This window comes from Rhamphochromis longiceps, linkage group LG7, assembly GCF_057381845.1.
Source record: "Rhamphochromis longiceps isolate RC_006_pf linkage group LG7, R_longiceps_female_GT1.1, whole genome shotgun sequence".
Lineage (NCBI taxonomy): Eukaryota > Metazoa > Chordata > Actinopteri > Cichliformes > Cichlidae > Rhamphochromis > Rhamphochromis longiceps.
This window is the reverse complement of record NC_140563.1, coordinates 21,225,504-21,250,090: the sequence shown is the minus strand read 5'-3', so window position 1 is coordinate 21,250,090 and position 24,587 is coordinate 21,225,504. Positions and strand designations below refer to the sequence as shown.

Genomic DNA, 24,587 nt, shown 5'->3' with positions numbered 1-24,587 from the left:
ATTGTCCTTTTAGACGATTGCCCAGTTGGCAGTCCAGACAACCCCAAAGAAACTAAAAGTAGATGCAGCAAAGTGTATCAAATTGACCGACATGTTAGCAGAAGCACCATCAACACTAGTACCTGCAACAACTAAAAATCCCTCGCAGTTACAGGAAGCTGCTGCTGCTAGCATTAGCTGTGAATGAGTGCAGGAGGAGGGTCAGCAGTCTCAACAACAGAGCGAGGAATAAACAGCTTCAAAGTGTAAGTAAGGTGGGAAGAAGAATTATGTAGAAACATAAGTAGAAAGGAAAGGGAGAGATCAATGTAAAATAAATAGCTACTTTGATTATGACCACTCCTTATAGCTAAAGTGTAGCTTTTAATTATCACATGCTACACTGCAATAAAACTAAGATGTTCGAAGTACAGGGCTCCAGTCAGGGCTAGGTTAAAAACAAATAAGTGCTTATAGCTCTCCAATGGTTGATTCAGTGATTAGTAGTGATGTGCGATACCACTGATTTCCCTTCCGATTCGATACCAAGTAAAATTCAGGGTGGTATCGACGATACTGATTCGATATCGATACTTTGTACAAAAACTTATTTAATTTATTGTATCTCAAATTATAGCGTCATAATGATTACAGGACATCAGATTACTTGTTCTTATCACTTAATAATGCAGAGTCATCATATAGAAATAAAAAAACTGAAGTTGTGCGCTATTTGAACACCTTGCCTGCTCGCAGCACTAAAGGACTCCGTGAGAGACGTCTCTCTCCCCCTTGCAGCACCTGTACCTGTCCTCCTCTTCAGTTCGCCTCAACATATCATGTTATTCTGTGATATGATTTACTCTGAGGTGTTTGACAAGGTTAGTGGTGTTGCCACAACACCTCACTTTTTTGTATCCCAAACCACATCTCAGCTGTTTGTGGAGGTAAAATACGTCTGCACATGACTCCAATTACGCTCAGCCATTGTTGTGAGTGCGCACGCCAAGGGGCTGCGAGACTTTTATACAGCCGTATTTCGCACATGACTATGAAAGGCAGAAGAGGAAGTAGTTCCTTCGAATGTAGACAATCCGAATGTTATGGTTTCTTTCCACTGTGTTCCTGTTAATGATAAACTACAAATTTACTCTAAATTACTAAAATATCGATATTTTAATGTGAGAATTGATTCTAGAACATAAATGACTCGTATTGGAGGAATCGATATTTCAGGATCAATCCGCACATCACTAGTGATTAGCTTTCAAGAGCTTCAGTCATCTTTACATTCAAAGTTTATTCACTTTGTGTCCTTCAACATGATTGTCAAGAGATGTAACAGCAGCCATATATCGTATAAAGACCCTAATGCAGACTGGATGCTGTGGCCCAGCAGTACCAGTGCATTTTAGAATTTATTTTAAAATCTTAGTACTGACTTTTAAAGCTTTGAATCATGTTGCTCCTGTGTATATTTCTGATCTTTTAGAGCCTCACACTCCGTCTCGCAGCCTGAGAGCATCTAATCAAAGGCTGTTGGTAGTTCCCCAAACACGTTTTAAAACCAGAGGTGATAGATGTTTTAGAGCGGTGGCCCCCAGGTTATGGAATTCTCTCCCTCCATCTTTACATTGCCTGGATTGTATTTATTCTTTTAAACATAATCTCAGGACTCATTTATTTAGACTAGCTTTTAATTAGCTTTGTGCTGTATGTTTGATTGTACTGTTGTATGTTTATCTATGTTTATCTCCAACATATTCTGTAGGTCATGGTTTCATTTGCATTTTACCATGCATTTTCCCCCCTCTTCTCCCTATTTACTATATTCAAAAACTATTACTACTATAACTAATGTGAAGTTTGTGGCAGGCTGCTGCTGTCCTCATTTTCTCTGGCATTTCCTGCATATGTTTATCTGGATGTAGCAGAGCTTGTTTTGCTCCATTACCTGCCATTTATTTGTGCACAGTCTGAACAGTAACAAAAACAAGTTCCACTGGAGTGAAATAATCCACCACGGCAAACCCCGAGCCTAAATTTAGGTTCGACACTGTTGGTGTGTGTTATGTTATTGTGCTCAAGCGTTTCTACATTAGTGCACGCATTACATTACGCTCTACTTCCTGTCAATCACCTGATTCCACAGGAGAAAATAGAAGTCTTTGCAGGCATGTGACCATAATATACTTTAATAAGAAGAATTTCTCATTTTCTTAACTGGGACACCACATCAGTTGTAGCAGCAGTTAATTTTAAACTAGGTTCAATAATACGTTTGTGGTTTGAATTGTGCATACTGACAAAGTGTTAAAATAGGAATCAAATAAAACGTTTATATCTGCTTCTATATTATCCATACCAATGAAATTAAAAAAAGAGTTCAATCTTCTGCTTTACTCCCACAATGAGCAAATTCATCAGCATCATAAATAAATACTCATTCCATTAAACTCTCTGTTTTAACACATTAAGACCACCCACATTTTACCACACACTGAACCCCTGTTACAACACCTTCCAGTTCATTAGGCTGCAAATGAACGCAAGTAAGGGAAGAAATGCCACAGCTGGACCCCTCGGGGTATCAACCACTACAAAAATGGGAAAACTCAATAATAGTTAATAAGTGAAAGTTAACATTTACAAATGAGCCCCTACTTACACTGAGTGAGTCTGCTGTTGTTATTTCTCCAAAGCCTGCAGCTGCTCTACTGAAAACGAAGGGCAGGCCTACTTTCGGGGCACAGAAGGTTTATTTGAGCTTTGTGCTCGAATGGGCATTACTTCCTGTGCCATGTTCCCTCAGTGCACACAGTGGTGACACAGTGATGTCTACTGCCCATTGTTTTACTCGTCAGCTGTGTGAACGGGCCAGGTGGTCCTTTAGTATGTAATACAGGTGTTTTATAAATATATATGCAAAATGTGACCCTGTCTCTTATTTTGAGGCAATAGAAATGTCATGGCATAAAAAATACATATATTTTACACACACACACACACACATATATATATATATATATATATATATATATATATATATATATATATATATATAAAAAAATACATATGTATATAGCCAATGAATGTTATTTAACTATTAAAATTTGTGCTTTTCAATAAAATCCAGTGTAATTCAATTCAATTTTATTTATATAGCACCAAATCACAACAGCAGTTGCTTGAAGGTGCTTTGTATTGTAAGGTAAAGACCATAAAGTAATGCAAAGAAAACAGAGAAAACAACAACAATTACATGACCCACTATGAGCAGGTGCTTTAGTGACAGTGGGAAGGAAAAACTCTCTTTTAACAGGAAGAAACCTCCAGCTTTCAGCAGGCATGAAAGCTCTGCCTCTCATTCTACTTTAAACACCATAGGAACCACAAGTAAGCCTGCAGTCTGAGAGAATATATACAATATAACAGTATACCCAGAAATTATCACACAAGCAGGAGTCAGAGCACCTTTGCTTCTAAAACATAAGAATAACATAATATAAAATTATATTGTCTATCAATTTCATAAATGTGAATAGTAGGTTAGGTGTCATACTGAAAAAAAGAGGATAATTTTGGTGATGGTAGCACATCAAAGTTTACTGTGAACCAGAGCTGGCAAAAGTGCAGTACTTAAGTAGAAGTACAAATACTAATATTAAAAAAAGTACTTTAGTAAAAGTCAAAGTACTAATTCAACATCTTTAGTCAAGTAAAAGCAAAGAAGTACAGGCTCTGAAATGTCTGACCATGAAACCACAGCCACTGTGCACCAGCCACACACTGTTCTTTACTTTAAACTCATCACAGTACAGCAAAAAGACCTGTTTATCCTGCACTAACCTGTAGAGTATCTTCATGTAGCCTTTGAATAACACAGTTAGTCCGCCTCAGTTTGATTTGCAGCACGTTTCACAACAGGAAAAAACATGTCACATGTACAGACCCAATATCTAACTTAAAAACACGAGGACTTGTGTGTAAGCTTTAAATGAGCAGTCCTTACCTTTAAATATGAGCTTTCTTCTTCCTCTCCTGTCTTTTCTTTCTTATCTTTCTCCATCTCTGAGTGAAGTTAGCTCTCATTCTCTCCCTGTAAACGCAGCAGCATTAGCTAGCAACACACTGTCCCACAAACTGCAAGCAAACAGTTTGTGTGTTTGCTGATGTTTGTTGAGCTGCTAGAAACATTACATTTGAGATGACCTCATATTTTTTTAAAAACACACTCACTCCCTTTATGCTAGCTCCTCTTTTGTAGCGCTAGCTAGATGCTGAAGTGCCACAACCGCAACTTACAGACACCTGCAGTTCCGGCGTTTGGCAAAAATAAAAACAAAACAAACAAAAACACACCATCCCATTTTAAACCCCTGACTTTGGCGCACGTCATCTCTTTTTATTCAACATCCTCCGATAATTAATACATGAACCCAACTGCTTTACATGTGTTACTGTTTAGGCTCAAGTCAGTTTGATGCTTGGAGACTTGAAGTGACAAAATAATAACTCGACCCAAATGCGTTAAACCAAAAGTAACTAGCACGTTTTAAACATGTAAGGAGTAGAAAGTACAAATGTTTGTTCTAAAATGTAGGGAGTAAAGGTAAAAAGTAGTCAGAAAAAAACTAGCCAAGTAAAGTAGCCTTAAGATACCTGAAAATTGTACTTAAGTACAGTAACAAACATTTGTACTTTGTTACTTCCCACCTCTGCTGTTTACTCTGTAAAGCCTGAATCTTGAAGTAATTGCCAGAAAATTCTGTTTTGCCCCCAAACTAGAGTATTTATTGGATCTTCTGACAAATAAAATACCATTTTTACATATAGGAGTTTTAATGATCATTTTATAATTATTGTATAATTTTTGCTGCATCCAGCATTTTTGTGTAATGTATTGCTTAAAAATGAATTGTGCAATTTATTTACTTATTTATTTAAAAACAAAATTACAACAATGATGTAGCTCTCTCAAAAACTCACAAAGACTCATGTATTGAATATGATACACGCGGCGTTACAGGGTTAAGTACAATATTACATTTTTCGTGAAAGCACTACTTCCCTTGGACGTCAACGACCGGTAATGAAACCAGGGCGTGTTCATGAATGGTTTGCTTAAGGCTTGTCTGCATTCAAAACTGGAAGAGAGAGGGCTGATCAATGTAAGAGCTAGCTCAAATTTAATACATCGCTGTAGATGGAGGGCAAGCGAGGAATTTGCCTGATGCCTCAGGAAGAAAGACAGAGAGAGAGATGGTCAGAATGTAAGAGAGGGCCTGAGAAAGCAGAGTAGTCATGGAGCCAGAGGAAACCAATTAGGACAGTGATGGGCACTTAAATCAGGCTGTTATTCAATACTGCACAGTCTGTGTGGGAGTATTACAATTCCCTGAAGCTGGATGGAGTATTTCTTGTCTGTAGTTGACAACGGCTTAAAAGGGGGATAATACTGATTTTTAGCTTTGTGTGTTGCTCTTGTGCTTCAGGAAAACTGTCTGTCTGAACATTTTCTGAAGCTTCTTATAGCCAGAAAGAAGAACAAAGCACGCCCAGCATTTTAAGCTGTGCTGTAGCACCTTTCGATTACATCCCCTCTGTGCAACACACATTTTTTTGTCTTAAAGATTAGCTGTACAACAAAACCTTTCTTCAGTTATAAATGGCTTCTGTTTAGCACTATTTACACATAAAACACAATCCTGGTCATTTTATGAGAATGTGAGCACAAAATGCTTTTTTGTCATATTTATCCCAGAATTTTTTATTTATTTATTTATTTTATTTTACCAGCCCTCCAGTATTTCAAAGAGTATTAAGTCTTTTTTTCCAATTTGGGAGAGTGGAACAAGCTAAAAAAAGACATCTGACGTCTAAATATCCTATAGAAATATTATCTCCCCAAACAACTCTCCATTTACTCACCCAGCACACACATCAATGGTGTTTGGTGGCTGAAACCAAAATAATGAACTGGAACTAGTTTTGTAACACTGGTGGGAAAAGCAGACTCCAAGCTCCGAACTGCAAATCCACCAGTGAGAACACTCTTCTACGTGTACATAGTTATTTGGTCTGCTGTTAAAATGGGAAAAAAATCTATTACTATAGATTTAAAATAATCCATTCACTGGGATTTTTATATTTAGGCACTATTCGGGGGATTTCAGTCGTTTCTATTTCTTTAATAACTCAGCCACACTGTAAAGCTTATTTTGAGGTACCTAAACTACAGTTCTGTGCAATAACTATAAGAAAATTAGTGACTGCTTTAACCCTTAGATGCATGAGTAACTGGACCCTACACTCGTCGATTAGTGGGTCAAAAATGACCCATGTTAAAATCATTGTTAAAATTAGGCATACAGTAAGTGCCAACCATTTGGTTCGTTCTACATACACTTCCTTTGTGATCAGTTGTGTTTTTTCCCCTTTCTGGCATTTTCATCCACCATTTGTTGTGATACATCGACCTCAGGAGTACAACAGTCATTCTTTTCTTGCTGACATAGCTGACCATGGTAAGGCAGAGGAAGGATGTCTGCCTTTTGCTTATTGTGGTATCCCCACAATAGTGTCTCCAGGAGTCACTGTGCTAATTGAGCACTGGAGAAAAAGTGATCTGTGGTGATGTTGCGTCTCGTGTTTCTGAATCTTGTGCATAACTGCTGGAAAATTTCCCCTCACTTCTTCCCCTGTTTGTCTCCCTGTGGAAACCATTCCAAATATAGGGGATGCATGCATCACAAACCCAGAAGAGCTTTAATCCATACTTGATGGGCTTGTTTGGCATCTATTGCGGAAATTTGAACCTACATCTAAAGTGAATGAGGATGGACGTCTCTCTAAATGCCGTTGCTGTGTCTTTTTAAGGTGTGACACTCTTAAATGAAATGTTAACAACTTTTCTAAATTAGATATTGCAAGAAAGCAACCTCACCTGGTCATTTTTGACCCACTTATGCACCTAAGGGGTAAAATGGTGCTTGGAGTCAGTGCAATAAGCTGTTACCGTTTCACTGACATGATTACCTTTTTTGGGCTATGTTTAATTCACATGGAGAATTATTTCTAGCTTCTATTTTTATCTTCTTCTTTGGTGTGCTCTTCATTATGCTAACATGTCTCCTTGTTCTTCACTTAAATTGTGTGTGTGAGAGAGAGAATGAGGGAGGGACAGAAAGACGACGTGAGGAAGAGGCACAATGGGACAATGATGGAGGAGCCAAAGCCGCCAAATGAGAAATTGGTGCCACAGAGTCAGTCTTTACTAGTGTCTGTTAGTTATGATCTCCTGCAAGCAGGAAAACCTGGCAATCTGACAGGTACAAATGTGCAGAGAACGTATAATCCTGTAGGCCTTTAGAATAATGTATATTCATTTTTTAGACAAAAACAAACAAACACTATTCCTATTGTTGATTTTCTACAACTTCACAGCAATATATAGTTAGGTTCTTTTGCAGTAAAGGGGGGTTTCTTTTGCCAGCAAGAAGAGAGAACATGTAATGAACAAAGAGTAGATTAATTTAGCTTGTTATAGCGACCTTTATTTTCTGTTAGATTCAGATATAATTTTCTATTCATTCAGGTGAAAAAAAATATTGATCCCTGTGGGAAAAATTGCCTCATACTGTCAAATTTGAAAAATAATGGCAGCCTCACACACCAAGAACCAAAAACTGCAGATAATTTCATAATAATATATTAGGTCCCAGTGCACATTGTCCATTTATAATACGATGTCAGTGAAGGACTTTAAAGCTGTACTCTTAAACTTTCCTGTTTTCCTTTCCAATCTTAAGGGGAACCTTTGTCCATGCTTGCAAAGCTTAATGAGACTCTGTGATCTGAAAGAGATTAATTTACAGCCACCTTTTCCAATAAAAGTTTCAAAAGTGTGTGAAATATAAATAAAAACAGAATGGAATGATTTGCAAATAATTTAAACCCTTAATTTGTTTTCAGATAGTACGAAGGCATATCCAATGTTAAAGATGAGAATGAGAAACTGTCAGTGATATTATTTCAATGATGTTATTTACTCTGACAAAAGCTATTCTTAATTTACAGAACTCTTTGACCACACAGTCTTTCACAGACGGGCGAAACCACACCCCTCTTTCTTGAATTGGCACCTGTTGATCAAATTGATAATAAACCAATATGTTGAAAAGTTTTCTGTTATAGCATATGATACGTTGTATTTTACTTTTTAAGTTTCCCTAAAAGGTGTCTTACAAAAGTCACATATGGTATAAAATTAATGAGACAGGAGACAAACAGTAAAATGGTATACGACCTGCCAGCTGTAAAATTCTCTCAGCAAACAAAGTAATCATGTATTGATATGATGATATGTTCCATCTGTAATTACCCCCAAAACTGATTTTACTATTGATTACCACGATGCAACTTCTCATTATAGGTCTAATCCAACTTCAAACTGATGTCAGCTTTAATAGTTCCTGCCATTAAAACTGATACCCTTAATCAAACATGTGCAGCTTTCAGTCCTTTGTTTAACTAGTGGACTTAAATCCCTTCACAAACACACACGCAGCACACACAAAAGCCTCCTTTCTTCCTCGGATCTTCGTAGGATCTAATAGAATTACTGAGTGTAAATAACAAGGCATAAAGAAGAAAGGCTTTATATCCCATCACCTAAAATCTGTGAGGGAGTGTGCTATTAAGTGAACAAATATCAGGGATGGAAACACGGGCAGCATCAGTTTTATGCTTAAATGACTTGCGTTTGCGGCCCCACCTCACGCATGACCTGTCAGATTGATCCGTTAGGGGAGTCTGCATAAAAGAAGCAGGGGCTCATTGCCCTATTTCAAAAAGACATCTTCATTTGTATTGATTTGACCTGAGTGTGTGCCAGGAGTTCTTTGTATCACCAGTCATGCGTCCTCAGTCTTGTTCTCCACAGACCTGTGTTTGAACACTTGGCACTTTACTGCATGCTAAGTGTATGCTTCCAATCAGCAGTTAGGAAACGGCAGAAGCCAAAGCAGACATTTTATCCAGTTCGCCAAGCGATGAGAAGTAGTAAATTTATTGCCTGTTTCTATGTGTCAGAGACACACACATGTACTGTGCACACACATGAAAATCCTCAGCTGCAGTTTCCATGATCCAAATAAAATATAAACCATTAGTCAAGTAGCTCAAACTAGATAAAGCATGAACACATTAAGCATAAAGTGGTAATGTTGAGCTAAATGCAAATAACATTCAGTGTTGTTCGCTCCGAAAGGCCAAACCTGTTGTTGTTGTTCAAATGGAAGGCTGTAACGATGGCTATAACCATAAAGTTAATGATTAGAACTAACTGGATTAACACAACCATTTATTAAATGAATGTTTATTTATCCGTTATTACAAAAAAAAATACAGAAATGCATATTCCTTTACAGCCGCTACATATTTATCAGCATTTATTAAAATCACGTTGCTTTTTGTTAAATAAGTGAGGGAATTGTATCAACTGTGAAGATGCGTACACTAGCAGCAAAGTAGGCAACACCTATTGGTCACAGACAAGTGAGCTGACCCAGTTAAGAAGAACTATTATTAATTACATAGTGAATGAAAAATATTGCAGTGAGTCAAATATAGCTGCCATGCAGACAAACCAGCTTGTCACTACAATCAGCAGCAATTCTGTGCGTCGCATTGGGCTGTAATGTGGGTTCAGATATTCCCTTGTGTCTTACCTTTGTTGAAACTTAATATCACACTCTGTAAACTATGTTTACGAGGTAATCAATCACAGACTGTGCTTGTGTTATAATCACACAGTAATAGGGTTTGTGATGCCAGCCACTTGTGACTGCAACATTGGTGCATAGACAAATCAGACAGGGTAATCCCAGTGGGCAAAGTCATCTTTTTTTCTTTTCTATTTTAATAGGCATTATTGTCATTGTCAAGGTTACAGCTGCCTCTATGCTTGCCGACATTTTGTGTTTGCGAGGTTTAGATGATGCATATTCTTCCTTCGCTGCACATGGTTATTGGATTCCCCCACCATATTTATGTTTTTAATCCACTTTGACAAAAGCCACCAGAGGGAACATGCACAAATAACCAGTCATATCTGCTACTAACAATCAGGTCCAGTGAGAATCTCTATCATTATAGTCTGATATATGAAGCATTACAGCTTGAGGTCCTGAGACTTATTATTATTTGTCCATAGCCCTGTGTACTTTTTGCATCAGAAAAAAATGGATCGATGTAAAAAAAACAAAAACAAAAAAAACAAAACACTCAAAAAAGCCACTGCTACTGTGTTTAAATGTTCATTTTTAAAATTATCTTATCTGTTGTTCCAGAAATCAGAAATGTTACCCTTTAGTGTTTCACTTGTTACTTACCTGCACTTATTTACCTGCTCTTTGTCTTGATGTGCTCTAAAAATGTTAAAGAAAAAAAAAAGCTAATATTCGAAGCACTTTGTTTTAACTTCCTGAGCACAAGTTTTGATTGTTGAGCTGATGACTTGCAGTTTTTATACAGCGGTTTGGAAAGCACATCCATCTGTATTATTAATTTGTAACCATGTGTTCATAAACTCAGGTGAGCAGTAATTTAGATTTTTACAACTTCAACACATTTGTGCTTATAAGATGGATTTTTTTGTTTCAAGATATGAATACTTTTCCAAGAAGAGCTTATAAACCAGAAAGTCATGAGTTATTGACTGGTGGATTAATGATGTGGGAGCCTGCCCCTCTAACAATCTGTTAGGATATATAGAGATATGTTATGGATGATCAATCACTGATTTCACGAGTCATCAAGTTTATTGAATCATTATAGTTAGGGGCAACAACACATTTGAGTGACACTACACTAACACCTTCAGATCATTGCTCATATGCACTTGTATCCTGCCCTAAGAAAAGTTTATTTACAAAGCATCATTTTTTTTTGTCCTTAACTGCAGTCTTTGCGGTACGGTATGTAAAGTCATGCTGTCATATGTTGAGGTTTTAATAGTGTATCTGTGGCTTTCAGCCAGTGGGCATCTGGCAGCAAAAGGAGATGTGTAGTTGATGAGGTCGATGCGGGGACAAAACAGATGGCAAATGAAGTACCATAATTCAAACCAGCAAAATTTTAAACGTATGTGATAAAGATTCTTATTAAAAAGAGCATATGTCATTCTCTACTGGGAATACAAATGCCAGGGAAATTCAGGTTTTTTTTTTAAAGTATTTAAAATGCAAGATAAGTAAAGACCATCTAAGCATATAAATTTACGACGTCTGCACTCGTTAAAGGCAAAAACAGATGTTTTTCCTTTTACCATCCAGCAGGTCAGTAATGGCTGTAATAACCTCTGATGCCTGATTAAAGGTGCACACAATCAATACAATAACTTTACTTAGTATGTTGCCAAAAATGCTGCTTCTTGTGTCTTTCTGCAATTCTCCTTGCACTTGTTTAATTCCACAAGCAAAAAAAAGCACAACCCCTCCGAAGTGCTGTATTGAACTCTGCTAGAAAAAATGAAAGTAAAGCTACTTTCTTTGATCTAAATGTTGAGGCCTGTGATCTTACGTGGACTAATTATTAACATTCACAGCCTTTCAGTCATCTCTCTGGCAGGTTTATTTAGAGCCAAACCATATTTGCAGGCTAATGATCAGCGACTCTCTAGATGTTGCTTGACAGTGCAGGTCTGGCATCTCTCCTTTTCTTTCATTCTCACTGTACCTTGCTTGCTTTGCCTTGCATTGTGATGACTGTTAAAGCTCCACCGAATGTCCCGATGTTGTGCACATTCTAGAAAACTGATTACACTTCCGTCAGAATAAATATATGTCATCCTTGCAAGCTCCCATGCCTAGTTTTCTGGAAGAGATTTTGGAGAAAAAGGCAAGGCAGCTGATTTTGACTGGGTGAACGAGACCTAGTTTTGATGTGTCTCTACTGTCAGATCTGCTGGGTACAGAGATGGACTCTTACCCAGCAGAAGTGGCATCCTGCAGGGGTGACGAGGTGGAGTGGATAGCAGACTGACAGCTGTCATCAATCACTTGCCCTGCTAGCCTGATGCAGGTTGACAGAAAGTGGCACGTTTGCTAGAATGGCGATTTGTACACAGTTTACCGGTGATGTCTTTTTGCCAGGCAGTCTCTGGTGGAATGCTGTCTGTCATTAAACCATCCGACTACATATCAATCAATTACTTTTCCAGGGTCAGACCTGTATGCGACACGCTCCATTTCCCTGAGGTGGTACGGAGCTCTGCCTCTGTTTCTTTGATACTTTCTCATCCAATCGGCTGTCTTTCCCCACAGGAAAAAAAGCTACTAGGCTGACAAACATCACATTAGTTTTCTTCCAAAACCAAGCCTGCTAATCATGGCTTACCAGACAATGCGACAAATGGATAAAAAGTTGTGGAAAAGTTTCGTTTTGTTTTTTCAAACTATTTCTGCCTCACAGATTTAAAGACAAGGCTGGAGAAATGTGAAAAAATATAATATAAGGCTAGAGTCAAGACGGTATAGACCAAGATGACCAGAAGCTAAATAATGCCAGTCAGGGGTAGTTAGATAGACAGCGGAGAGATACTGCTTTGTCTCTGAGGACTTTCCATTGGTTGAAGCTCACTGATGCTGAACACTCCAGACAGCTTGAGCTAACTCTGAGCAAATCTCGTTTTTGCAGCCCCCTATACTGATTTTCCCCAGACAACATGTTCATGTACACTGGAGTCTGGCAATGAGAACAATGAAATGAATGCATCCAGTGCATGAAAATGTTATGTGTGCAGGCTTGTGGAGTGCACCGTGATACAAAGATGCTCAACGATTTTGAAATCACCAACCAATCTTTAATAATTAATCATATAGTTTGGACCAAATTAACAGCATGCATATCACATCAAAGCCTAGCTCCCTTGTGGACTGTCTCTACTCTTGTTTTTTTTTAAACTTACACAATAAACAAGTTGTTATCTTATGGCGGTCAGACTAACCAGCATGGTCACAAGCAAACTTTGGACTGGAAAACTTTTAAACATATCTGGGAGAGCAGCTGTAATGTCATCACCAAAAAATCTGTTAATACTGTGGCCTACATTAGCTTTCCTGCTATCGGAAGCAGACCCCCTGCCAATTGCGCTCGGCTTGTGAGATTTCTAATGAACAGAAATTTAAGCTGTTTGAAATCTTTGTCTGCATATTGCTTGTTTCAGACAGATTAATACCAAAGCTTTTATTGCATTTACAGTTCTGAAACGAGTCGTTGCCAACTTTGAAGCCCAACATTATGTCCACTTCACCTTTCAGTCATCTGCTTTAGGCATTTTGTGAGACCACAAGAAGTGTATAAAGGAAATGGGCATTTGCATTTTAAAGCTCTCTGCTTATGTTTGGACAAGAGGCCGGACACTCACTAGACACACACATTAGGAAAAATGCATTTCTAGTGTATTATCATATTCCATCTCAAAACTGTATCCATTAAAAGCAAACATTTCAGTTGTTTGTGCCAAATCTTCTTCTTTGGGTGTCTCAGGCGCTTACAACAGAAGTCTGCATTGGCAGTCTGACCCTGGGGAAGAATTCACGGCTCACAGCATGCTATTGATCGTGCTTCTCACCTGAAAGGTGCCTTCAGACTTGAACTCTGCAGATTTCTTCACTGAAAGCCTGTTGTTTGGTGTCTGAGTCATAGCCAGAGACCTGGCCCTATGATCCTCTTCATGAAAGTTGGCTCATTCTGACACTGAAGTTGTTTGGTTGTGCACAAGTCTGAGGTTAGCGTGAAACTGAGGATACAGCAGGCACATGAAAGTCATGTGAACAGGACTTCCATGGAGGCATTCAAACATACAGTAGCAGGATCACCAGCACACTCAGTGTTTCACAAAGAGAGGACCTTTGAGGTCATAGTGGCCATATTCTAAAAAATATGTTGTAATATCATTGGGCAAGTCAAAAAACCTTTGATTAAACTGATAATTCATTGAATTGTTTTCACTGAATCCACCTGCACAGATGACTCATAGTAAAAATATGACTTCCATACTATTTCAAAAATATTAATTTTCTTATTTTATTGGAATCAGAGTGTGTTCAGAGACCTGGAGGCTTGACCGTGTGAAACTATCCATCCATCCATTCGCTTCCGCTTCTCCTTTTCAGGGTCACGGTGGGCGCTGGAGCCTATCCCAGCTGTCATAGGGCGACAGGTGGGGTACACCCTGGACAGGTCAGTCTGTTGCAGGACGAACACTCAGAGACAGACAACCATTCGCACTCACATTCACACCTATGAGCAATTTGGATTAATCAATTAACCTATCCCCACAAACTGCATGTCTTTGGACTGTGGGAGGAAGCCGGAGTACCCGGAGAGAACCCACGCAAACACGGGGAGAACATGCAAACTCCACACAGAAAGACCCCGGCCTGATGGTGGCATTGAACTCAGGACCTTCTTGCTGTGCGGCAACAGTGCTAACCACCGCGCCGTGTGAAACTAGTTAGTCCTTAAATGAAAGCAAGAATTGCCCTCCCACTGACTTTGGGACAGAAAAAACATATATTTGCTTATATTGAGTGATTCTTCCTATTTAGAATTTGTGTGAAGTCAGGAAGTGCAAAACAAATTGAATGGACCTTTCTCATCCTCTCAAAGCTGTGAATATGCGTACTATTATGCAAAGTTTTTGTATTTCGTGTGTGGAGTGAAACTGTGGAACAAGTGGAGTTGAAGCAGCGTTCAAAGATAAAGCAGTTTAAAACGAGTTGTAAAGATATGACTTTCATGAGATATAAAGAAAGGGAAAATTATGAATTTCAGTGAATGTCTCTGTTTAGAAAGTTATTATTTCGTGCTTATTTGGATTGTACGATTGTAACGTTTCAAAACTAGAGGTAGTGGCCTTGTTGTGTGGAAGCAAGTTATGGAGTTACAAAAACAAAATGATGTGATAAGAATTTGTACTTTATGTGGTGTATATATTATGTTAGAAATATGTTCATTATAATTACCGCACTTTATATGGTTAAGGAAGCTAAATAAATATTAACTGGTAACTTAAAGGGAAGGGGTGGGTTTAATAAGTGTGCACTTCTTCCCACTCCTTTTTGATATGTAACTGAATCAGAACAGGTGAAGCAGTATTGAAATGTACTTTGCTTTATTTTAAATAGCATTTTTTTCTTTTCTTTGCTAAACTCCTTAATATTGTTTAGATAATTTAAATAAACTGAACAAAAACAAACAAACCAATATTGAGGTTATATTTACTTCACCAAGCAAGGTTGTGGGCGTTTTGTTCAGTGGGTTAGAGGTATAATGCGCGGCATTAACAGGCAACCCATGATGCTGGCATAAAACATCTCATTCAAAGGGCACTGGAGCCTGCTTTTAACCAAAGGAGAACGAGGTCAGCTTCCATTTTACAAGTCGGGGAATGTATATATTGGGTTTAAGTGTCACAAAACACTGAGGTGACAAGCTCTTTGGGATGTGATCAAGTGTGAGTATGATTGGAGTGCAGCAGAGCAGTGACAGTGCTGCCTCTGGGGTGGGCTTTGATTATGCCGGTAGCTGGCTGCTAAATCAATAGAGCCTGGCGCTATTGGAGACCGCACAACAAACACCCAAGCTTTAATGTACCTGTCTTGTCTGAAAGCAGGGGCCCAAACTGACTTACAGTTCTTAGAAAATGAAACGTCTAGATATTTGTCACATCAAATTTTCTCTTTTTCACGAGTTTGGATTCACGTTGGACAATCAGCCAGAGCCTTTCACCAAGTAGATTTCATCTTAAATATTGGATCTATTCAAGTGGAGGATGCACAAATGAAGAAAGCGCACCATTAATGTAATGTGGTTCTTCACAGGCATTCAGCCATAACCAGGTTCATCAATTGCCCTGGAGTGTTGAGCAAAATTTTAATAACACATTCTGTTCGCTGCTGAAAGATGACTTCAAAAGCCTTTGGGCCTACCAGTGCACAACAGAGAATGATAACAGAGCGCAGATCTTTATTATTTTGTCCCAAGGGTACAAAACTGTGCTTTTAGAAGACAAAGACATAGGGCAACCTGAAGTAATCTGGAAAAAGTCATGAAAAGCTGTTGTGCAGAAATGTTTAGTGTGATTTCTTCACAGGAAAAATCTGTTCTAGCACACTGGTGAAAAAATGTATGACATTTATTAGTACTACACATAGCTTATTCTTTTGTTTAAATTGTCATTTCATCTGGTAAAAGTAACAGTCAGCATTGCCTAAAATAGTAGTTTGTAAGCAGATTGCAAAAGACTGCTACTTATATAGCACCTTTCTACTCAATTTGAGCCTCATTCACAAATTCACATGCACTTGCCAATAGATGGGATTTACTTTGATATATAGACCAAGGAAGACGGGGATCAAACCACCACCCTTGTGACTAGCAGACAGCCCTTTCTTCCTCCTGAGCCTGTGGCGAAAAGCTCGTCTGTGATAAATGAGACAATTACTGCAGCACCAATGGATACAGGTATATAGGGTGTATCAAAAAGAAACATTCAAACAGTCAAAAGGCAATATATTTTAAAGTATTGGACATAGAAGCTTGCAGTAAATTTTAAAATGCCTGGTTAAATAAATAGAGTTTTTAATACAAAATTTACAGTGATCACAAGTGAGATATGCTGTGCCCACCCAGACGTAAGTCATATGTCCATACAATAGTCAAACCAGTCCCATATTTTTGCAAGCATGGCTGGAGTCACTGCAGCCTCTGCTGTTGCTATGCTACCTACCAGCAACCATGTGAAACTCACGAGTCCGCTCTTTCTAACATTACGTGTTTCGATCAACACTGAACGGCTGCAGAATTAAAGCACTTCAGCTCAATGTATAACAAGTTACTGGTTTAATTATTGCAATAAAAATACATAATAAATAATATATAATAGTAAGATTTTAATACATAATAATATAATAACAATACAAAACAGCTTAGTATACGAGTTTCTGACATGTATACTCATCTCAGTATAACAGTTTTGCTCTGCAGACATCTTACACAGACACAGATCAGTGCAGAAGTAGAGGAAGTGCTTGTTATTTCCCAGTAGGTGAAAAAACAAAATAAGCAGAAATCAATTAAAAGAAAAAACAAGGAGAAGAGAAATTTCAGTGTTTCTGAGTCTGGTGTTGCTGTTTTCTCTTTCCACCTTCTCTGTTCGTCTTTCACTGACAAATGGAGTTCAGCAATTCAATTTTACCTTCAGTCTCTTCAATTTCAGCTGTGCTTCCTCTGTATTAAATGTAGCGTGCATATTTGTGTGTGAGTGTGTCTGTGTTAGATTTCTGCAGTATACCTAGTGCTTCCTGAGATCCTTTTACAGTCCACAGAGCACAAAGATTAACCGTAGTAGCAAACATTTGAACCTGATACTCCTGGATATCCCAGTTGCCTTTAGAGTTGGGAGATTTTGAGAAAGCTGCGTTGCTTGTTCACACAGTTGAATCCTGTGAAAGCACTGCATAGTGTTGTAAACTAGGGCTGGAGTTTTATGCTATTTTTTCAAATCTTAATTCAGCTCACCTATTGAATCAGAGTCCTTTCAGATCTTTAACTGATGCACAGATAATTTGTCCATTAAAAAAGGCAACAAACCTAGCATATAACTTTATTCCCTGATGTATAGTTGATTTGGTCATTTTAATTGTGAGTTATAGACCGATTACCATGGTCTACCAGTCTTCCGCAAGTTAAAAAAACACATTTTAAAGAGTTGAACATTTCTTTTACTTGCTTAGGCCTGCTGTTAAACAGAAAGAGGAGCAGAAACGGCATATGCCAGGTTCAGCCTGCACAACAGCAGCCCGATTATGCCTTTAAAATGGCGACGCGCATGTCAGCTGACAACTTCTTCTCACACGATGCACCATAAAGCTGGCACCATAAACCAAAGCTGCTTCTGCATGAGCTGACTCTCCTCTCCACTTCTGCCCCTCCCGTGAGGCTGACCCTCCTGCTCTTACTCATAAAAATGTCCATTCGGACACAGGATTGTAATGGACAGAATATTGGGTAGCCTGAGCCTCCAATTAATACTAATAAAAAAATAATATGATAAAAAATAAAAAGGGGATTTGGTGTTCAATGACCCCCAAATTATAAGAATATTACATTAGCGCAATAAAGGAATCCACCTCTAGCTGAAAGTTACTCCTAATCTTCAGCTGATGTATGTCATGGTGATGTTTTCATAAATTTTCTAGGAGCAGCTAACAGTGCCGGCCGCGTACCCGTGGTAGTGGTGATGAATGTCTGACTGTCTACTTAGTTGATTTTAGGCTACATCTGCTGTGTGTAGGTATTTGTGGGCAGATTCATCATCGTGCTCAGTTGTGGAACTCTTAGTCATAAAACTGCAGGCACAGTGTCTGAGAACTTTGAATAACGAGTTGTCACTTCTACGCTTTTTACCGGCAATATCTCCTCTCCTTCATGGCGCTGTTTTATAGAACGAGTGGCTCCACTGTGTTTAACGCATCATTTCCCTCCTTATTGTGAGCAGGGAGGGAAGAGCAGAATGATGGGTGAGTGGTGGTAGCGGCGGTGGTGGGTAGGGGCTCAGTGTCCTTGCATTTTATTGCCCTGCTTGTCCTTCCAGCATGGCTGGTCAGAGTGGTGCCCTGGGTATTACAAATAAGCAAATGTCCTTTTCGTACTAACACTCTACTGGAATGAGTTTTTTTTCCCTCTATGCAACCAAGTGATAGACAGCGATCCACTTCGTTTAGAGGGATTTTAATATTTCATCATGAAGAAATGGCTCCGAGGAATAAGCAGTCAGTGATTCTTGAGAAACAAGAATTTGTGAAATTAAGAGTGCAGGATTAGATGTAGTTACTACAGAGCTTTAAAGGAATTAAACACAGCTTCATGCTTTTTAGAGAGAAAATCATGAAGCTGCTTGGCCAGGTCTGCAACAAGATTACAGCAAATCATTTTCACTTAGCCTGATCAAAAACCGGTGTCCTCTCCAGTGCCTATATTTAACATTTAAACACTAGCATCTCTGCTGAACTCCTGAACGCTCCTTGAGCTAAGGTTTCATGTGGGTTTCTTGCTTTTAATGAGCCGTAACTAACTAATTTTACATTTCACTTTAATTATACATCGCTAATACACAACCGCCTGAAATTGTTCATAGCTGGGTAATTTTAATTTTGCCTTCCTAAATTGATTTATTTAAGCTTAATGAAAGTTTTATCTTTTAAATGCACCATCATCACTATGGCATCTAATTATGGCAACGCAGTGCTGGGTGGTAAATATACTTAGTAATGAGGAAGACCAGCATGTGCTGAAAGATACTGGAGAAAAAAAAACATCAGATGTTCATATGTTTAGATTAGAACACTGTAAACATAAGCTTTGCCCGTTAATTTGGCCACAAATCAATTCTTAACTACATCATTAATTACACGATGAACAAACATAAGATTAAACGTTCTTTGCAAAGGTGAAGATTAATGCGCCAGTTTAATTGCACAAAGTTCTATTTTAAGTCACGTGATTTTAATCTACTGACGCCGATAAAAATAAGCCTCTCTTTGCATTACCTCCTTTGCTTTTTCAATTAGTGAAAAAATGGCGTGCATTTTATATTTGCATGAATCTCCTCAAAAACAGAGCACTGATTAAACCCTATGTCATAACGCTACATATGCAGTACAGTGAAATCTTCTGTAGTTTAAAATCCATATCAAATGATTTCCTGTTATGAGCTTTTGTACTGCACAGACAGTGAAAAGTATTTGATAACAATGGGTCCAGAACAACTATATTTGTCACACAGTGTGAAAGAATTGCAGACATTGTCTGCCTTAGTCTCGTCCTTCTTTAAAAAAAATGACAGTGCTGAAGTGGAGACCGGGCCTCTACGTCTTAATCTGAGTTAATCAATGCCACTTCATCACGGCGCAGACAGCTAAGTCATCTCGAACACTCCCATCAGCTTTTCATTTCCCTTCTCCCTCTCTGTCTCCTATATGACGGACAACTGTGACCTAGTACATAAGGCAGTTTAATGGTCTTCAGTGAGATTAGACTGAACGACATAGGCCATATGTTTTGGGTTTTTTTATGTGAGACAAGAGCTCTTAAGCATAAACTTGACTGAAGGACTTTCTGTGTATTTGTAGGATATGTACACACCTGTGTAGTTTACACATGCATCACATAAAGACTGCATGATTCATTAAATCCAAACTCAAGGTTAATCCTTACCACTTTTAAACATATTACTAACTGATGTTTTTTAATTAAATAAATTGATTTCGTTTTGTGCGATTTCGTTTCCCTAATAGTTAGTTTTTTTACACGGAGAATGCTTTTTCAAGTTAAAATAAACTAAAGAAAAAAACATCTTTTGCTGTTGTTAATATTAATATCAATTAAGAATATGCTGATTAAATCAGACCGAGTGCATTAAAGCAACTCTTTCAATGCATTTGCCTAATAAAAATAAATAAAATCCTTTTGGGGCCTGTTAAACTGTAAATGTTAGGTAAAAATACCTTGTCTAACAAGTCCTTTGGAAAATACCACCATTAGGAATCCAAGGGCTTTTGTCAAGAGCTGAATTGACACATTTGAAACAGAACAGCTCAGCCTTGTTGACATCATCGTGGAACTGCTTTTAGTGGATCTGAGATTTTGAAGGCTATGTCATACTGAGATGTTTTTCCTTTCCCTTCGGTCTTATCTTCTCTGACAGTATACAGAGTGACAAAGACAGGCCAACAGAGAGACAGATGTGCAGAGCAAAGATAGGAGGGTGCAGCTCGTGGCTAGGAAGTAATAACATTCTTCTGCAGGAGGATACATCAAAATATCCTCAACTTAAATGAATTCTGACAGTCTGCGTACAGCCCATCAGCACCCTCCACTGCTATTATATCAATATCCCAAAAAGAACTGTGCATGATACCTGCTCATAAAGCCATGGTCCCATGACAACGGATTGTGAAACGGCTGAGAAGGCAGGTAACGGATGCACAAATCCTGAAACAAATTGAGCAGATTCTCTAATTAAAGGGCAGCTTTTTTTTAAGAATTGTGCTTAAACAGGGCACCTTTTAGATGGACAGACAGAGAGGCAGACAAAAATGGTATGATTGCCACAGTTGTACCAATTAAAAGATTACAAAGTAAACATCTAAAGGATCTGACAGACTCGACTGTGCTTAAGGACTTCACTGCCCTTATCATCCAGTCCCTGCACCACAAATTCAAATGTTGAGATGACAGAAAATAACTTTGAACTTTGAAGTCTTAATTCTTAAGACAACAGAAAAAATGTTTTCATAGCGTTTCGTTAATCATTGTTGGACGAGTTTATCTGTAAAAGATGTCATCGCCAAGGTTTCATTTTATAATTGATGAAGTTTTGCCAACTAATAACATAATAAACAAATGACAAATTAAGCCATGGAGCCATGTAGCACTGCCATCCTCTTAAAACTTTAGGAGAACTCAGATTTGTGCCCTTGTGCAGAGAGGAGGGGCACATGGCAGAATCAGTCACACAGACAGCCTATGCAGGTCCAAGTCTGTAATGTAGAGCTATGATGCTGGAGAGGGTCAGTGGAGGCAGTGGAGTGTGTTTTAGTGCACCATAACCCTAGACAAATGGGCAAAATGGGGTGGTGCGAGAGAGAGAGAGAGCTGTGTATGACTCTCCATTGGAGATGAGTATTCCTGCTAAAGTGGAAGGATTTTTAGTTGCCGCTGTCAATTTCATGTAAAACCTGAATATTCGATGAAATTATATATTTTTTTAGAAACTATCAGTAACAATATTATCACTTGTAGGTCAGAATACTTACACAGGTTCTAACTGTTTGCATGTTGTCGCTCAGTTTTATTTTCTTGTACTTTGTCCATTCAGTGTAATTTGGTTTGCAGCTTATCATGTAGACTTCTTACAGCGAAAGGGAGAATTTAAACTCTCCAATATCCAACTCTCCAATAAAGGCCTCATGCCTGCAAGCGTATCATTTAGATTGACAACAGGGGCAGAAGCAATTGAAGTGAACTTAAGTCTACCCCCTGCCCTATAAATAATATTTAATCCCTCTTTGGAATGGAGAATTGGTAATGATTCCCAGAGCTTTTTTGATTCATCACATTGCCTTCAGCTACCGCTGACACCAATAGGATATAAACCAGACAGTTTTCTGTGGCCTACAATGGTGAGATGGGAAAGTCTTTTTAAGATCAGATCAATCAAATAATGTCAGGTTGAATCAGGATGTTGAGGAGCACAGATCTGAAAGAATGTGAAGAAAGGGAAACTACAAAGCAAGTGAATTTGATGCAAAGCAAGTGAAGCACAATGATGTTCAGTCCATTTTAGCCATTTGTAGAGCCAATGTTTTTATGCCTGTTTATATTATTCAACTTTATGCTTTTACAGACACAATTCTGCCTGTCGGGTAAGTTTTTTCATTAGGTTTTAGTAATAGATAACACTGTTCATATTAGGTGAAACCATTTTTTATGATTTCAGATATGTTCCTGTGGGTAGCTAAATACTTTTCTGACTTAAAAATGTAAAACTCTTCATAAAACATCCCATCTGTCCATATATTAGGAATATGGTGCATTATTATGTACCAGAAGAAAATCAGTAATGTGCAATGTGTCAAATTGTTCGCTGTATTTAACATTTTAGTGAAGTTTTTTAATCATCTAGCCTCCAGCTATGTGCAAGCTAGTCTCTTCAGCACACTAACATGCTTATTTGTTATCCGGCTATTAAAGCATGTTGCTGCGTTTTTTAATCTATCCTGCTGCTTCACACTGATACAAAGTGCGTGCGACATTCCCTACTGTAAATGGTGAGTAAATAGATTTGATTGGGAATAATAATGGTGAGCAGTTTGATCCAATAAAGAAAGATGAATGTGGATCTCCAACTTCCTTATTAAAGGGTACTTATGCCATGTCAGCAGCAAAATAGAGAAATAGCTATACGGGACCTGACCCGAGCAGGGGCTTTGTGCTATTGTGACCTACATTGAATTTTTACCTGGATGTCAGCAGATAAATTTCATCTGAGCTGTCATTAATTCAGCTCAGAGCAAGATCGAATGCAAGTTAATTTACAAGCAGAAAACTGTGAATTTTCAGTGTTGTAAAATAAAAAAAAAAACGTTAAAATAACCAATAACCACCTCCATCAATTTAAATTGATCATTAAGGAAAAAGACCCATGAAAATGCAATTATTCTATTCTCGTGTGATTCACTTTTAGGTGACCATATCTGGTACCTAAGAACATGCGCTATGATGCTAAAAGGAAAGAAAAATGTTGAGGATTTTTGATATGAGGTAAGATTACAAAACAAAAACAAAAAAGGAAGTTTTGTTGTTTTGTATGCAGGATTATAGCAATATAAAGGAAAGTATTGGAGTATTGACGCAGACTGGGGCATGTTCAGAAACAGCTCCGACGATGACGTCAACGTGTTTACGGAAGCGGTTGTGGGATTCATCGGGAAACTAGCGGATGATACCGTGGAGACAAAGACTATCACAACGTTTCCCAACCAGAAGCCGTGGGTGGATAAAACCATCCGCGACGCTCTGAGATCCCGCACCGCTGCCTACAACACGGGACTCATGACGGGGGACATGGACCCGTACAAAGCCGCGTCATATAACGTGCGGAGGGCGGTGAAAGAGGCGAAGCAGCGCTACGGGAGGAAACTAGAGTCACAACTCCAACAGAGTGACTCTAGGAGCCTGTGGCGGGGACTAAGGACAATAACGGACTATAAAGCACCAACAACCGGTATGACGAACGCGGCCGTGACTCTGGCAGACGAGCTGAACACTTTCTATGCTCGCTTCGAGGCTGCAGCTAAGGTCTCCAACAATGCTAGTGTTAGCGGCGCTAACGGCTGCAGACAGGAAGATACTGCCAGCACCGGAAACGTGCTCGTCATCTCCGAGCATGAAGTAAGGAGAGCCTTCAAGAGAGTGAACACCAGGAAAGCAGCAGGACCAGACGGCATCCCAGGTCGTATCCTAAGAGACTGCGCATACCAGCTAGCTCCTGTGTTCACTGAGATATTCAACATCTCTTTATCTCAGTCGGTGATCCCCACATGCTTCAAAGAGTCCATCATTGTTCCTGTCCCGAAGAAACCCCACCCTGCTTCTCTCAATGACTATCGCCCTGTAGCCCTCACCTCAGTAGTGATGAAGTGCTTTGAACGCCTGGTCAGAGACTTCATCATTTCTTCACTACCAGACACACTGGACCCACTACAGTTCGCTTACCGTCCAAATCGTTCCACAGACGATGCCATCTCTCATCTCCTCCACACATCACTCACTCACTTGGACACTAGAAGGGGGAATTATGTTAAAATGCTCTTCATAGACTACAGCTCTGCATTTAACACCATAATTCCCTCCACACTCACCACCAAGCTGGAGCATCTGGGACTCAGCTCATCTATGTGTCAGTGGATCTCCAACTTCCTAACTGGCAGACCACAGGCAGTAAGGATGGGCGGACATGTCTCAGCCTCCACCAC

The 24,587-nt window shown here is 38.8% G+C and overlaps 1 protein-coding gene across 1 annotated transcript in view; it reads left to right on the top strand.

The window, feature by feature from the left end:
- The first annotated feature begins 1,074 nt into the window (after nt 1-1,074).
- The window catches only part of LOC146665247 (uncharacterized), a 164,666-nt gene continuing 141,153 nt past the window's right edge, over nt 1,075-24,587 (top strand). The window contains exon 1 of the mRNA XM_085412797.1: nt 1,075-1,235. The gene's annotated coding sequence lies outside the window, so the exon portion shown is untranslated. The remainder of the gene's footprint in view (nt 1,236-24,587) is intronic.